The sequence below is a fragment of the Leucopleurus acutus genome (genome assembly GCF_964270905.1).
Source record: "Leucopleurus acutus genome assembly, chromosome: 3".
In the NCBI taxonomy this organism is placed as follows: Eukaryota; Metazoa; Chordata; class Mammalia; order Artiodactyla; family Delphinidae; genus Leucopleurus; species Leucopleurus acutus.
Genome location: NC_139145.1, coordinates 55,847,309 through 55,861,528, shown reverse-complemented (window position 1 = coordinate 55,861,528; position 14,220 = coordinate 55,847,309). Strand labels below are relative to the sequence as shown.

General features: G+C 40.6%; 1 protein-coding gene across 2 annotated transcripts in view; it reads right to left on the bottom strand.

The window, feature by feature from the left end:
• NR3C1 (nuclear receptor subfamily 3 group C member 1) overlaps nt 1-13,316 on the bottom strand; it is a 609,329-nt gene extending 596,013 nt beyond the window's left edge. For both annotated transcript variants that reach the window (XM_082835987.1, XM_082835994.1), the window contains exon 1: nt 13,213-13,316. The gene's annotated coding sequence lies outside the window, so the exon portion shown is untranslated. The remainder of the gene's footprint in view (nt 1-13,212) is intronic.
• Nucleotides 13,317-14,220: the final 904 nt, after the last annotated feature.

Genomic DNA, 14,220 nt, shown 5'->3' with positions numbered 1-14,220 from the left:
ATGGTTTCCTTGGTAAAACTATCACTGGAAAACAATGCTGAGAAAATAACACTTTAACCCTTACACAAAACACTTAACTGGGACTGATTTAAATGTGTTGAAAGAGTGAGGATTTGAATCCGTGCCCTTATGAGCCATCGTCGTGGAAGAGAGCACTTGGTTTCCCGAGGCACCCCTTTCCCCTTTGCAAGTGGAGCCTAGATACAGAATGTCACCATCATTTGCCTTGGATTCCATCAAACAAGCCTTCTGACAGGTCTCCCATCCTCTAGGTTTCTCCTGGCTTCAGTCCATCTTCTCCAGGTTGACCCAGCCCTGTGGCTGACAGCGTCTTGGTACTCCAGCCAGATGTCAGGCCTGAGCCTCCGAGGTGGGAGAGCTGAGTTTAGGACATTGGTCCACCAGAGACCTCCCAGCCCCTCGTAATATCAATCAGCGGGAGCTCTCCCAGAGATCTCCATCTCAGTGCTAAGACCTAGCTCCACTCAATGACCAGCAAGCTCCAGTACTGGACACCCCATGCCAAACAACTAGCAAGACAGGAACACAAACCCACCCATTAGCAGAGAAGCTGCCTAAAATCATACTAAGTTCACAGACATGTCAAAACACATGACCATATGTGGTCCTGCCACCAGAAAGACAAGATCCAGCTTCATCAACCACAACACAGGCACCAGTCTCCTCCACCAGGAAGCCTACGCAACCTACTGAACCAACCTTACCCACTGGGGGCATACACCAAAAACAATGGGAACTATGAATGTGCAGGCTGTGAAAAGGAGACCCCAAACACAGTAAGTTAAGCAAAATGAGAAGACAGAGAAACACACAGAAGATGAAGGAGCAAGGTAAAAACCCACCAGACCTAACAAATGAAGAGGAAATAGGCAGTCTACCTGAAAAAGAATTCAGAATAATTAGAGTAAAGATGATCCCAAACCTTGGAAATAGAATGGAGAAAATACAAAAAAGTTTTAACAAGGATCTAGAAGAACTAAAGAGCAAACAAACACTGATGAACAACACAATAAATGAAATTAAAAATTCTCTAGAAGGAATGAGCAGCAGAATAACTGAGGCAGAAGAACGGATAAGTGACCTGGAAGATAAAATAGTGGAAATAACTACTGCAGAGCAGAATAAAGAAAAAAGAATGAAAAGAATTGAGGAGAGTCTCAGAGACCTCTGGGACAACATTAAACACGATAACATTCGAATCATAGGGGTCCCAGAAGAAGAAGAGAAAAAGAAAGGGACTGAGAAAATATTTGAAGAGAGTATAATTGAAAACTTCCATAATATGGGAAAGGAAATAGTCAAGTCCAGGAAGCGCAGAGTCCCATACAGGATAAATCGAAGGAGAAACAACATGACAAGACACATATTGATCAAACAATCAAAAATTAAACACAAAGAAAAAATATTAAAAGCAGCAAGGGAAAAGCAACAAATAACATACAAGGGAACCCCATAATGTTAACAGCTGATCTTTCGGCAGAACCTTTGCAAGCCAGAAGGAACTGGCAGGACATATTTAAAGTGATGAAAGGGAAAAACCTACAACCAAGATTACTCTACCCAGCAAGGATCTCATTCAGATTCGACCAAGAAATTAAAACCTTTACAGACAAGCAAAAGCTAAGAGAACTCAGCACCACCAAACCAGCCTTACAACAAATGCTAAAGGAACTTTTCTCTAGGCAGAAAACACAAGAGAAGGAAAAGACATACAATGACAAACCCAAAACAATTAAGAAAATGGTAATAGGAACATACATATCAGTAATTACCTTAAATGTAAATGGATTAAATACTTGAGCCAAAAGACATAGACTGGCTGAATGGATACAAAAAAAGACCCATATATATGCTGTCAACAAGAGACCCAATTCAGACCTAGGACATGTACAGACTGAAAGTGAGGGGATGGAAAAATATTCTATGCAAGTGGAAATCAAAAGAAAACTGGAGTAGCAATTCTCATATAAGACAGAATAGACTTTAAAATAAAGACTATTACAAGAGACAAAGAAAGACACTACATAATGATCAAGGGATCAATCCAAGAAGAAGATATAACAATTGTAAATATTTATACACCCAACATAGGAGCACCTCAATACATAAGGCAAATGCTAACAGCCATAAAAGGGGAAATTGACAGTAACAAAATCATAGTAGGGGATTTAACACCACACTTTCACCAATGGACAGATCATCCAAAATGAAAATAAATAAGGAAACACAAGCTTTAAATGACACATTAAACAAGATGGACTTAACTGATATTTATAGGACATTCCATCCAAAAACAACAGGATACACTTTCTTCTCAAGTGCTCATGGAACATTCTCCAGGGTAGATCATATCTTGGGTCACAAATCAAGCCTTGGTAAATTTAAGAAAACTGAAATCATATCAAGTATCTTTTTCCACCACAGGCTATAAGACTAGATATCAATTACAGGAAAAAAAACTGTAAAATATACAAACACATGGAGGCTAAACAATACACTACTAAATAACCAAGAGATCACTGCAGAAATCAAAGAGGAAATCAAAAAATACCTAGAAACAAATGACAATGAAAACAAGATGACCCAAAACCAATGGAATGCATAAAAGCAGTTCTAAGAGGGAAGTTTATAGCAATACAATCCTACCTCAAGAAAAATCTCAAATAACCTTACACCTAAAGCAATTAGAGAAAGAACAACAACAACAAAAAAAAAACCCCAAAGTTAGCAGAAGGAAAGAAATCATAAAGATCAGATCAGAAACAAATGAAAAAGAAATGAAGAAAACGATAGCAAAGATCAATAAACCTAAAAGCTGGTTCTTTGAGAAGATAAACAAAATTGATAAACCATTAGCCAGACTCATTAAGAGAAAAAGGGAAAAGACTCAAATCAATAGAATTAGAAATAAAAAGGAAAAGTAACAACTGACACTGCAGAAATACAAAGGATCATGAGCGATTACTACAAGCAACTCCATGCCAATAAAATGGACAACCTGGAAGAAATGGACAAATTCTTAAAAAAACACAACCTTCCGAGACTGAACCAGGAAGAAATAGAAGATAAAAACAGATTAATCATAAGCACTGAAATTGAAACTGTGATTTAAAAACTTTCCAACAAACAAAAGTTTGTTGGTGAGCAGATGGCTTCACAGGCGAATTCTACCAAACATTTAGAGAAGAGCTCACACCCATCCTTCTCAAACTCTTCCAAAATATAGCAGAGGGAGGAACACTCCCAAACTCATTCTATGAGGCCACCATCACCTGGATACCAAAACCAGACAAAGATGTCACAAAAAAAGAAAACTACAGGCCAATATCAGTGATGAACACAGATGCAAAAATCCTCAACAAAATACTAGCAAACAGAATCCAACAGCACATTAAAAGGATCATACACCATGGTCAAGTGGGATTTATCCCAGGAATGTAAGGATTCTTCAATATATGCAAATCAATCAATGTGATACACCATATTAACAAATTGAAGGGTAAAAACCATATGATAATCTCAATAGATGCAGAAAAAGCTTTCGACAAAATTCAACACCCATTTATGATAAAAACTCTCCCGAAAGTGGGCAGAGAGGGAAACTACCTCAATATAATAAAATCCATATATGAGAAACCCACAGCCAACATCATTCTCAATGGTGAAAAACTGAAACCATTTCCTCTAAGGTCAGGAACAAGAAAAGGTTGCCCACTCTCACCACTATTATTCGACATAGTTTTGGAAGTTTTAGCCACAGCAATCAGAAAGAAAAAGAAATAAAAGGATTCCCATTGGAAAAGAAGAAGTAAAACTGTCACTGTATGCAGATGACATGATACTACACATAGAGAATCCAAAAGATGCTACCAGAAAACTACTAGAGCTAATCAAAGAATTTGGTAAAGTAGCAGGACACAATATTAATGCACAGAAATCTCTTGCATTCCTATACACTAATGATGAAATATCTGAGAGAGAAATTAAGGAAACACTCCCATTTACCACTGCACCAAAAAGAATAAAACACCTAGGAATAAACCTACCTAAGGAGACAAAAGACCTGTATGCAGAACATTGTAAGACACTGATGAAAGAAATGAAAGACAATACAAACAGAAGGAGAGTTATATCATGTTCTTGGATAGGAAGAATCAACATTGTGAAAATGACTATACTACCAAAGCAATCTACAGATTCAATGCAATCCCTATCAAACTACCAATGGCATTTTTCACAGCACTAGAATAAAAAATTTCACAGTTTGCATGGAAACACAAAAGACACCAAATAGCCAAAGCAATCTTGAGAAAGAAAAACAGAGCTGGAGGAATCAGGCTCCCTGACTTCAAACTACAGTAAAAAGCTACAGTAATCAAGACAGTATGCTACTGGTACAAAAACAGAAATTAGATTAATGGAACAGGATAGAAAGCCCAGAGATAAACCCACGTACATATGGGCACCTAATTTATGACAAAGGAGGCAAGACCATACAATGGAGAAAAGACAGCCTCTTCAATAAGTGGTGCTGGGAAAACTAGACAGCTACATGTAAAAGAATGAAATTAGAGCACTCCCTCACACCATACACAAAAATAAACTCAAAATGGATTAAAGAGCTAAATGCAAGGCCAGAGGCTACAAAACTCTTAGAGGAAAACACAGGCAGAACACTCTATGACATAAATCACAGCAAGATCCTTTTTGACCCACCTCCTAGAGAAATGGAAATAAAAACAAAAATAAACAAATGGGACCTAATGAAACTTCAAAGCTTTTGCACAGCAAAGGAAACCATAAACAAGACAAAAAGACAACCCTCAGAATGGGAGAAAATATTTGCAAATGAAGCAACTGACAAAGGATAATCTCCAAAATTTACAAGCAGCACATGCAGCTTAGTATCAACAAAACAAACAACCTAATCCAAAAATGGGCAGAAGCCCTAAATAGACATTTCTCCAAAGAAGATATACAGACTGCCAACAAACACATGAAAGGATGCTCAACATCACTAATCACTTGAGAAATGCAAATCAAAACGAAAATGAGGTACCACCTCACATCGGTCAGAATGGCCATCATCAAAAAGTCTACAAACAATAAATGCCGGAATGGGTGTGCAGAAAAGGGAGTCCTCTCACTGTTGGTGGGAATGTAAATTGATACAGCCACTATGGAGAACAGTATAGAGGTTCCTTAAAAAACTACAAATAGAACTACCATATGACCCAGCAATCCCACTACTGGGCATATACCCCGAAAAAACCGTAATTCAAAAATAGTCATGTACCACAATGTTCATTGCAGCACTATTTACAATAGCCAGGACATGGAAGCAACCTAAGTGTCCATCGACAGATGAATGGATAAAGAAGATGTGGAACATATATACAATGGAATATTAGTCGGCCATAAAATGAAACGAAACTGAGTTATTTGTAGTGAGGTGCACGGAGCTAGAGTAAGTCATACAGAGTGAAGTAAGTCACAAAGAGAAATACAAATACTGTATTCTAACACATATATATGGAATCTAAAAAAAAAAAGTGATTCTGAAGAACGTAGGGGCAGGACAGGAATAAAGACGCAGACGTAGAGAATAGACTTGAGGACACGGGGAGGGGGAAGGGTACGCTGGGACGAAGTGAGAGAGTGGCATGGACATATATACACTACCAAATGTTAAATAGATAGCTAGTGGGAAGCAGCCGCGTAGCACAGGGAGATCAGCTCGGTGCTTTGTGACCACCTAGAGGGGTGGGATAGGGAGTGTGGGAGGGAGATGCAAGAGGGAGGGGATATGGGGATATATGTATATGTATAACTGATTCACTTTGTGATACAGCAGAAACTAACACACCATTGTAAAGCAATTATACTCCAATAAAGATGTTAAAAAAAACACACACACAAACAGTGAGCTTCTTAGTGGTGAACTAGATCAATATTTTGGACTATCTGAATTAGAAACTGGAATAGAAAAGCCAGTTCAGAGATCACTGTTTTTGGCTATTTCCATGAATCAAGGTGAGCTTTGCAGTGGGAGTTCAAGAAATTAGGGGCAAGCTGGCACATTGCCATCTGTTAGCACTTTGGGTAGCCTTTGTGCAAACCGCAAAAATGTACTCCTTCTGAGAACACAAATTAGAAAAATGCATCCCTTCCTCTGGGTTCTCAGCAACCTTCTGCCAGACCTTGGGCTTGAGACCGATTTCCCTCTCACTGGCCCCCTGGCTGGGTGCCTTTGTGTGGAGCAGAGTAATGTACCAATATATGTGAGGGTTAGGGGGTGGGGGTGAGTCTAAGCAGAGAGATAAGATATTCAGGACAGAGAAGAAGAGTGTGAAATGTAGCTCAAGCTGGGACGTTCAAACTTGTTTCAGATCTCAAAGGCTTTTGTACAGTGTGGTATACACATGACTAGTAGCAGGTATGGAAACCTTATGGCACGTTTTTTTGAGCTTAAGATAATTCTGGACTTCAGTTCTCCCTGAAAATGAGAAAATATTTCTATTATTTTATTTTAGTAGCAGAATGACTAGGACCAAAAGCCACTGTTGCATTAGCAAACAGATTTTAGGGCATTCATTTATTCATTCGTTTACCCAGTATTAAACAAACTGAGCAGCTTCAATGAACAGAATGCTGTTCCCGTCCCAGAAGATACTGTGGAAAACAAGTTAAATAGTTTTCTTGTCCTTTCTGAGCTTATACTCTAGCAGAGGAGATGAGAATTAAATAATGACCATAAATGTGGGAGAGTCATGGCAGAGGGAACACGTGGAGGTGAGTAGGGAGACATCTCTCGCCACCCTGATTTGACTTCCTACAGTGAACAGGAGGTGCCCTGAAAAAAGGGACCCCAAGGACCAGTCATAGGCAAAAAAAGTAGAGAGAAAAGCTATAGAGAGCTTAGAGAATCCCAGAACAGGGAGAACTACTACATCATGTGATTGTTGAATAGATATTTGGACAAAGTGAAACATTTTAAAGGGCTTTTAAAGTTACACTATGGGTTGCAGTGTGATGAATTAGCCAGGAGCAAGACTGGAAACAGAGAACTGTGATAGTGGTAAAAGGGGTGGAGAAAAGTGATTGGATTGGAGTTCTGTTTAGCAGGTAGAGGCAGCTGGGTTGAATGGACATCTATCTGTTAAGAAGGAAGAATTAGGATAGAAGAAGTTGAAGCGAAAGTTTTCAAGGGTGATTTTCAAGTTGCTGGACAGGGGAACTTGGGGAACAACGGTGCCATTCAATGAGATATGGAAGCAATTCTGGAAGAGAAGCTTCTTCAATTAGAGTTCAGTTTGGTCATATTGGGTCTAAACAGTCTATGAGACATTCCAGTGGATATGAACAGTAGGTAGGAACATCTATGTCTGGAGCCATTGGAATGGATGATGAGACCAGCCAGAGAGAGGGCACACAGAGAAAGAAGTCAAGGGGCTGCAATGGGCTTGAAAGAAGAGAAGTCTACATAGGAACTACGAGCTGTCAGAGGGAAAAGAGTCAAAACAGGGTTTTGATGGTGCAGAATCCAAAGAAGGGCAGTCTTTCAAGAGGGAATTATGATTGGAGTCTAAGGTCATAGAGATACTAATAAGGACTGAGAAATGTCCATCATATTTGGCAGTTAGGGGGTCATCGATGACTTGAGCAAATAGTGTGTTCAGTGAACTCGAACCCTTGTCCCCTGCACTGGCAGGCGGATTCTTAACCACTGCGCCACCAGGGAAGCCCCCGGTTGTTGCTTCAATGTGTCCTCACTTTGAAAGCTAGAAATTTCAGCCAAAGCATGTGTGGCCTTGATGATTGGAGGAAAGTTTTCTATGGGAAAGAGGTATTTTAGATGATGTGATGCACTGTTGTGACCAGAAAGGGCATTTTACCTCATGTTATACAGAATAAAATTTTAGAAAAAAATTTTTCAAGCATTTCACTAAAAGAATATGAGAAAATTCCACTGCTAAGTGACTGAGCTTTCCTCCCACCACCTCCCCACACCTTTGTCTTTGTCTCATTCTTTTCAAAGCTCCAGTAGTTGCCAAGTTTGCAATACTGTCTTTCATTCCTGAGCTCAAAAGGTTTTTCTATTTGTTTTTTCTCCTTTTTTTCCTCCAAATACACTTATACAGTAAAACGTGTTTTCCCAGTAGTCTTAGGATATTGACAAAATGCCAACTGTTTTTTTTTTAACTATGCAAAAAACCTTTTTAAAACATGGCTTAAGATAGTAGTTTCTTTCTGCTTATCTTTACATCTTCTTTCCCCAGTTAGGTTTATGGATGATGCCCAATATTGGTCCCAAGTGTGAGATCCCAGCTCATTCAGAGTTAAAGCTTTAAAGCTTCTTGAAGCTATAGAGGGCAGTTAGAAAGAGTGGCTAAGGAGAGGCTCCGGGCTTACCTCTGTACCACGCTCTTTGGAGGTGTCCTTCATTAAGATTACATGTAGGGGCTGCACGATAATACAAAACCAACTTAGATTAGAGCTCCAAATCCCACACCTGCAATGACACTTTGGCGTGGAGAAATCTGGAAGTAGTACAAATGCAGCCTCCAGAATGACTTTCGTCAATGGAAGGAGTTTATTATATATCAGGTGCTATTTTCTCTTTTCACCCTGCTCTTTCTTCTTTCGTCAGTGAAAAGACTTCTGGAGGAGAGCTACGGTTGTGGAATGGTAAAATTTGAGTCAAATGTGAATAATGAAAAGATTTTTTTCACTTTGGCTCCTTTTGTTTGACCACAAAAATCTTGTGTCAAACGTTTATACTCACTAGACAAACTTCTTGGAAGTAGAGCTTATAATTGCTGTCTTTACTTTTTCATTTCTCATTCATTCTTTGATCTGGACTTTTAAAAATTACAAAACTAATATAGGGTCAAGTAGTAAATAATTTTTTTAAAAAAACTTAATATTCTCTACTGCCTTCTTTTCTAGTACTCTCTTCCCGCCACCAAGGGAGCCGATAATAATATTTTGGGGTGTTTCTCTCTATACCTTTCTCTACTCTCACGTCTAATCACTCTTCAGACTACTTATTGGTCACTAAAGTCAAATATTCATTTCTTTTCAGTCCTTATATTATTTGACATCTAAAGAACATTGGACATGGCTCATTCATCTTTCTCAAGACCCTCTCTTTTCTTGTTTTTCATGACCTTATACTTTTCTCATTTCTCTCCTACCTTCCTGGTCATTCCTTCCCAACATTTGTTACTAGCTCTTATTCCTCTGCCTGCCTATCAATTTTAGTGTTCTATTCCATACAGGAATACCATTTCTCAGGAAACTCCATGCATGGAACTAAAGAAAATTTTGGACAAAACGAGAATTCGTCCTATGTCTTCATTTTTTTTTTTTTTTTTTGTGCGGTACGCGGGCCTCTCACTGTTGTGGCCTTTCCCGTTGCAGAGCCTGTGCTCCAGACGCGCAGGCTCAGCGGCCATGGCTCATGGGCCCAGCCGCTCCGCGGCATGTGGGATCTTCCCGGACCGGGGCACGAACCCGCGTCCCCTGCATCGGCAGGCGGACTCTCAACCACTGCGCCACCAGGGAAGCCCTATGTCTTCATTTTATTGATAAGGGAACGAAGGCAGAGAGAGGAAAGAAGTGACATATCTAAGGTCATTTCAGAGCCTGAAACTCAAATAATAGCTTGCTGACTTAAAATTCAGATCTTGACAAAGGTCGGCAACCTACCAGTTTCCTAGTATATTTCTTTTATTTCCTCTTCTTTCTTTCCCCTGCATGGTCACAGCAGAATTGCAAGGTAAACCTAACCTTGAAAGATGGCCTTTTATGATGGCAGCCATAGTATACTACATAGGAATTCATCTGGGGAAGCCAACAGAAAGAACTAAAGAAGACAGTTTGATTTGCTTTATTATCCTGAGAACAAAAAGGGTAAACATGCTCCTGTAAAGATTGGGATAAATTATAATTGGCACAGAAAGAGAGCTGACGTTACCTATAATGAGGCTCCTCTCAGAAGCGTTTAGGAAGCTATAGGCACTGCGAGCAGCCGTAAGTCAAACTCACCTAACAACTCAATTATAGCTTCTGGATTTAGGAAACAGAATGGACTCAGGACCCTCAGGCCAGAGAAAGCAAAGAACTAGAGGCAGCTAGTTATGCTAAGAGAGAGAAAGAGAGAAAGGGATAAAGAGATAGAGATAAAGAGAAAGAGACAGAGATAAAGAGAGAGAGAAAGGGATAAAGGAGGAGAGGGGCTGCTCTGGAATGAGCTGCCTTATGCTGAGGATAGGGCAAGTGTAAGAGGAAGACAGATATCAAATGGCATACAGAGCAATGAGGCCCTGCAAGCAACAGGCCAGGGGTGGAGAACAAGACTCAATTTGATGCCAACTCCAGGTAGTTGATAATGAACGCTTGAATATTAGGGTTGAGAGAAGAGGTTTAGTCTGCATCTGAATTTAGCGAGAAAGATATTAAAACTGATTAGCAATATCTCTCATGGCTTCAGGAAGAGGGGAAACTGTAGTGTATACATGCCATCTCTAGGATAAATTAATAAAGAAGAGAAGCTATATAAATTACTAATTATTTGACACAGAAAATAAGTATAATGTGACTTGCCATCCGTCATGCTAGAGCCAAAAGCAAATTTTCGGAAATACAGACCTGCTCAAATCACCTCTCTGATGGAAAGCCTTTAATGGCTCCACACTTACGAATGAATGATTCAGAGGCCCTACATGTTTTGCCTCCTATCAAGCTTGCCCTGTGCTCCCTGTACTAGGTCCTCTCCAGCCACTTGGAGCTCCCTTTTCACACTTCTTTTATATCTCAATGACTTCGCACATGGTGGTCCCTCTGTCTAGAATTCCTGACCCTCACCATTCCTACTTGTTCCTCAAATCCCAGGCTCAGGTATCTTCTCTTCTGAGAAGCCTTCCTGAAACACACCTCCCTGTTCAAAGTTGATCCCACTCCCATTTTGGGGTATTACTTTATCTTGACTTGCAAAGCACTATCACACTGTGTTGTAATACCCGTCTTTCATTTAAACTGCAAGTTCCTTGAAGGGAGGTATTCTTCATCTTTGTTTCCTTAGCTCTCAGCACTGTGGCTGGCACACAACATGCACCTGATGTTTTTGAATAAATGAAAGATGCATAGAATCATTAAGGGACCCTTCACGGAGTGGGTCAGAATTCAATACGATGCTGAAACTCTTGGGCCAAGTGACAGAGAGGAATGTCCATTGGTTCCCATGAAAACTCAGAATCCGAATACCCAGAGGATCCTGAATGGATTTCACGATAACTCAGCTTTTGCATAGCTGAGAACTCTTCTAGCTTAGACACTAATCCACCGCACTTGGAATTCTTGCTATTTGAAGAAGGAAATCTCACCTGACAGATGGATTAATGTTCAGGCAAACTGTATTTGCACAGCTGCAGGGTCTTTCTCAAATAAGATGTTTGAGCTCTCCTCTCTTTATGTAGGAAATTTGATGACCAGGTGAAAATATTAATCCATTTAGACAGAGCCTGGGGAACTGTGGGAAGCGCCATGTCCATTAAGGAACATTATTTATAAAAATTCCTTGAAAGGTTTCCCTCTTCTTTCTGGGGTGGGTGTGTGTGTGTGTGTGTGTGTGTGTGTGTGTGTGTGTGTGAAAGTTTCTTTGGGTTATAAATAAAGACCTTCAGAATTGACCATGAATCAGTGAAAAATGGCAGCTTGGATGGCCAGGCATCTAGACAACCCATGAGAAGCCTGACCACATGACGGACTCCGTGGCAGCTCTTAAGCTGTCAAAACACTGTCTGGTGGGGTTTGTCCTGGAGTTGTTACTTCAGTTCAGCTTCTCTTTGCCTGCAACCACTTTTCTGAGTGAAGAACTGCAGTAATGAAATTCAGGAGAAATACATTTTGGCCACAACCGCCTACAGTGCTTATTCAACACAGTGCTCACAGAGGAAATGAATTCACATGCGTAAGTCAGCCAGGGCCATGTGTGACCACAGGACAGACACCAGAAGTCTTCCCTATAAGTGGAAAGGAGCTGCATCATTTATAGAGGTTACCTTACATCCAAGTGAGATTTCTGGGGGCAGCCCTACTGGTTAAGCCTATGGCTTTGAGGCTTTGGCGCCGTAGATCTCTCCCTTTGTAGATTCACATGGGAAGGTTCTTAGCTCCTTCAATTACTAAATATGAACTCTTTGAGGTTCAGGATAGTGGGGGAGAGGTCTTGAATGGGCAGGAAAACAGGGCTTTGGGAACTGATGGCACATTAAATTCATACCATCAAACATGCAAGGAGAGTGGAGGCAGCTATGGTGACAGCTAAGGGGTTCCAGTCTTGGGGTTGAAGCTATTTTAAATAACAATTACAATGGAAGGGTAAGTGGGGAAAAAAAAGGTTAAGCTGTGCTGTACAGTTCTACTTTTAAGGCTTTCCATGGTGCCTAGCACCCTTCTTTGGAACAAGTGAGCTGGTTGAAAAATCAAAGTCAACTGTTCACAAGTAAAATGAAAAGGAGAAAAGGTTGGGCACATGGAGAAAAACTGAAAACACGTCCAAATATTCTGGACAAAAAGTCCATGTGTCCCAGGATCTTTGGGTCTGGTTAAGAGAACGATCTTTGCTTCTAGGTAAACATACTGTCACATCTGTATTCAGTGGCAGAGAGAGAGACAGAGAGAGAGACAGAGAGACAGAGAGACAGAGAGACAGAGAGACACAGAGAGAGAGAGAGAGAGAGAGAGAGAGAGAGAGAGAGATCAAAGTCCAGGTCAGAGACCCCAGTGCTCAACATCTGAATAATCCACTGCTGTTACCGTTCAGTAGAAATATCCCAAGAGTTCCAAATTGGTGCAGCTTTAAGAACCAAAAGCAGTACACTGAAGAGTCCGAATCACACACAGCCTCTGCTATTCCAGGTACAGAGGAAACCTCTTCCTAAAATATTTTTCTCCAAAGTATTTTTTCATTGTATCACTATAAAACTGTCTATGGAAATCAAGAACAAGAGGCAATATAAGAATGTAATAAAAGGCTTGGAATTCTAAAAAACGGGGAATGAAATAGCTTTAAAAGTCAAAAGAGTTCAATCCATAACGAGAGCGACTGCAGATCCACGACTGAGTCGATTGATCTGGAAATACTGGTTTTGCAGAAATAACCCCTTTCCCCTTCTATCTCCTTACCTTCTTCTCCCTATTTCCTTCTTCCTTTAGAAAGCACTGTAGTGGATAAAAGTTTTTCTTGGCTCATCGTTTTTTTGTGGAACCACCTCTTCGCAACTCTCAGTTCATTCAGTTTGAGTATCATGGATCTTACCCAATGGCTTTCAGGCTATGCCCGGCCAGACATGACCAGTCAGAACACTCCACCCCCCCAGTCAATGGTCATGTGCCCAAGCCAAGGCAATGAAAATACCCTGGCAACTTCTGCAGGAACTACTGGCAAAAAAGTAACTCTCTTCAGAGGGGAGACTGCTTGAGAACAAAGCCAACAGGGAGAAAAGCTGAACCGAACAATGAGGAGGGAGGGTGAGCATGTGGTTGTCTAGTTGGAGGCCCTATATCTCCCTTAAACAAGAAACATCCTCGGATTTCCAATTAAGTGGGACAATAAATTCCCTTTTTTGCTTAATGCAGTTTGAGTAGGGTTCTGCCATTTGCCAAAAAAAGTCTTACCTAATACAGAAGTACAGAACAGAGCTGGAAGTTCTCAGCTTGGAATTCAGACAACCCTAGCTCAGTTAAATGTCAGAAAACAAGGAATACCTGGGACACTGCAGTTACAGTTGACAAAAGGGAAGAACATGATATCAGTGATCTGATCAAAGCCCCTTCCAAAGAACCCTCAAACTTTTCACAGTGTCATCTTTCATGTCTGCAGGCCTCTGGGTTCTTTCAAGACAGCATGGTGTCTTGGCAGGTCGATAACCAGCATCTTTACCCAGTTTTCTCCTTTGCTTCCTCTGAGCCTCATGTCATTCCCTCAGGCACAGGCCACTGCTCCCATCTTTCTTACTTGGCTTCTCCTTTTCGTTTGCCTTTCTCTAGTGTAATACCCAGGACATTTTCATAGTTTGATGCTTCCTAACCCATCTATCCCACCAGACAGACTGCTCCCCCAGACAGCTGGGACTGCCCATATTCATGTGTAAATTCCTGGAACCCAGTACGGAGCCTGCCATACTAAATGTT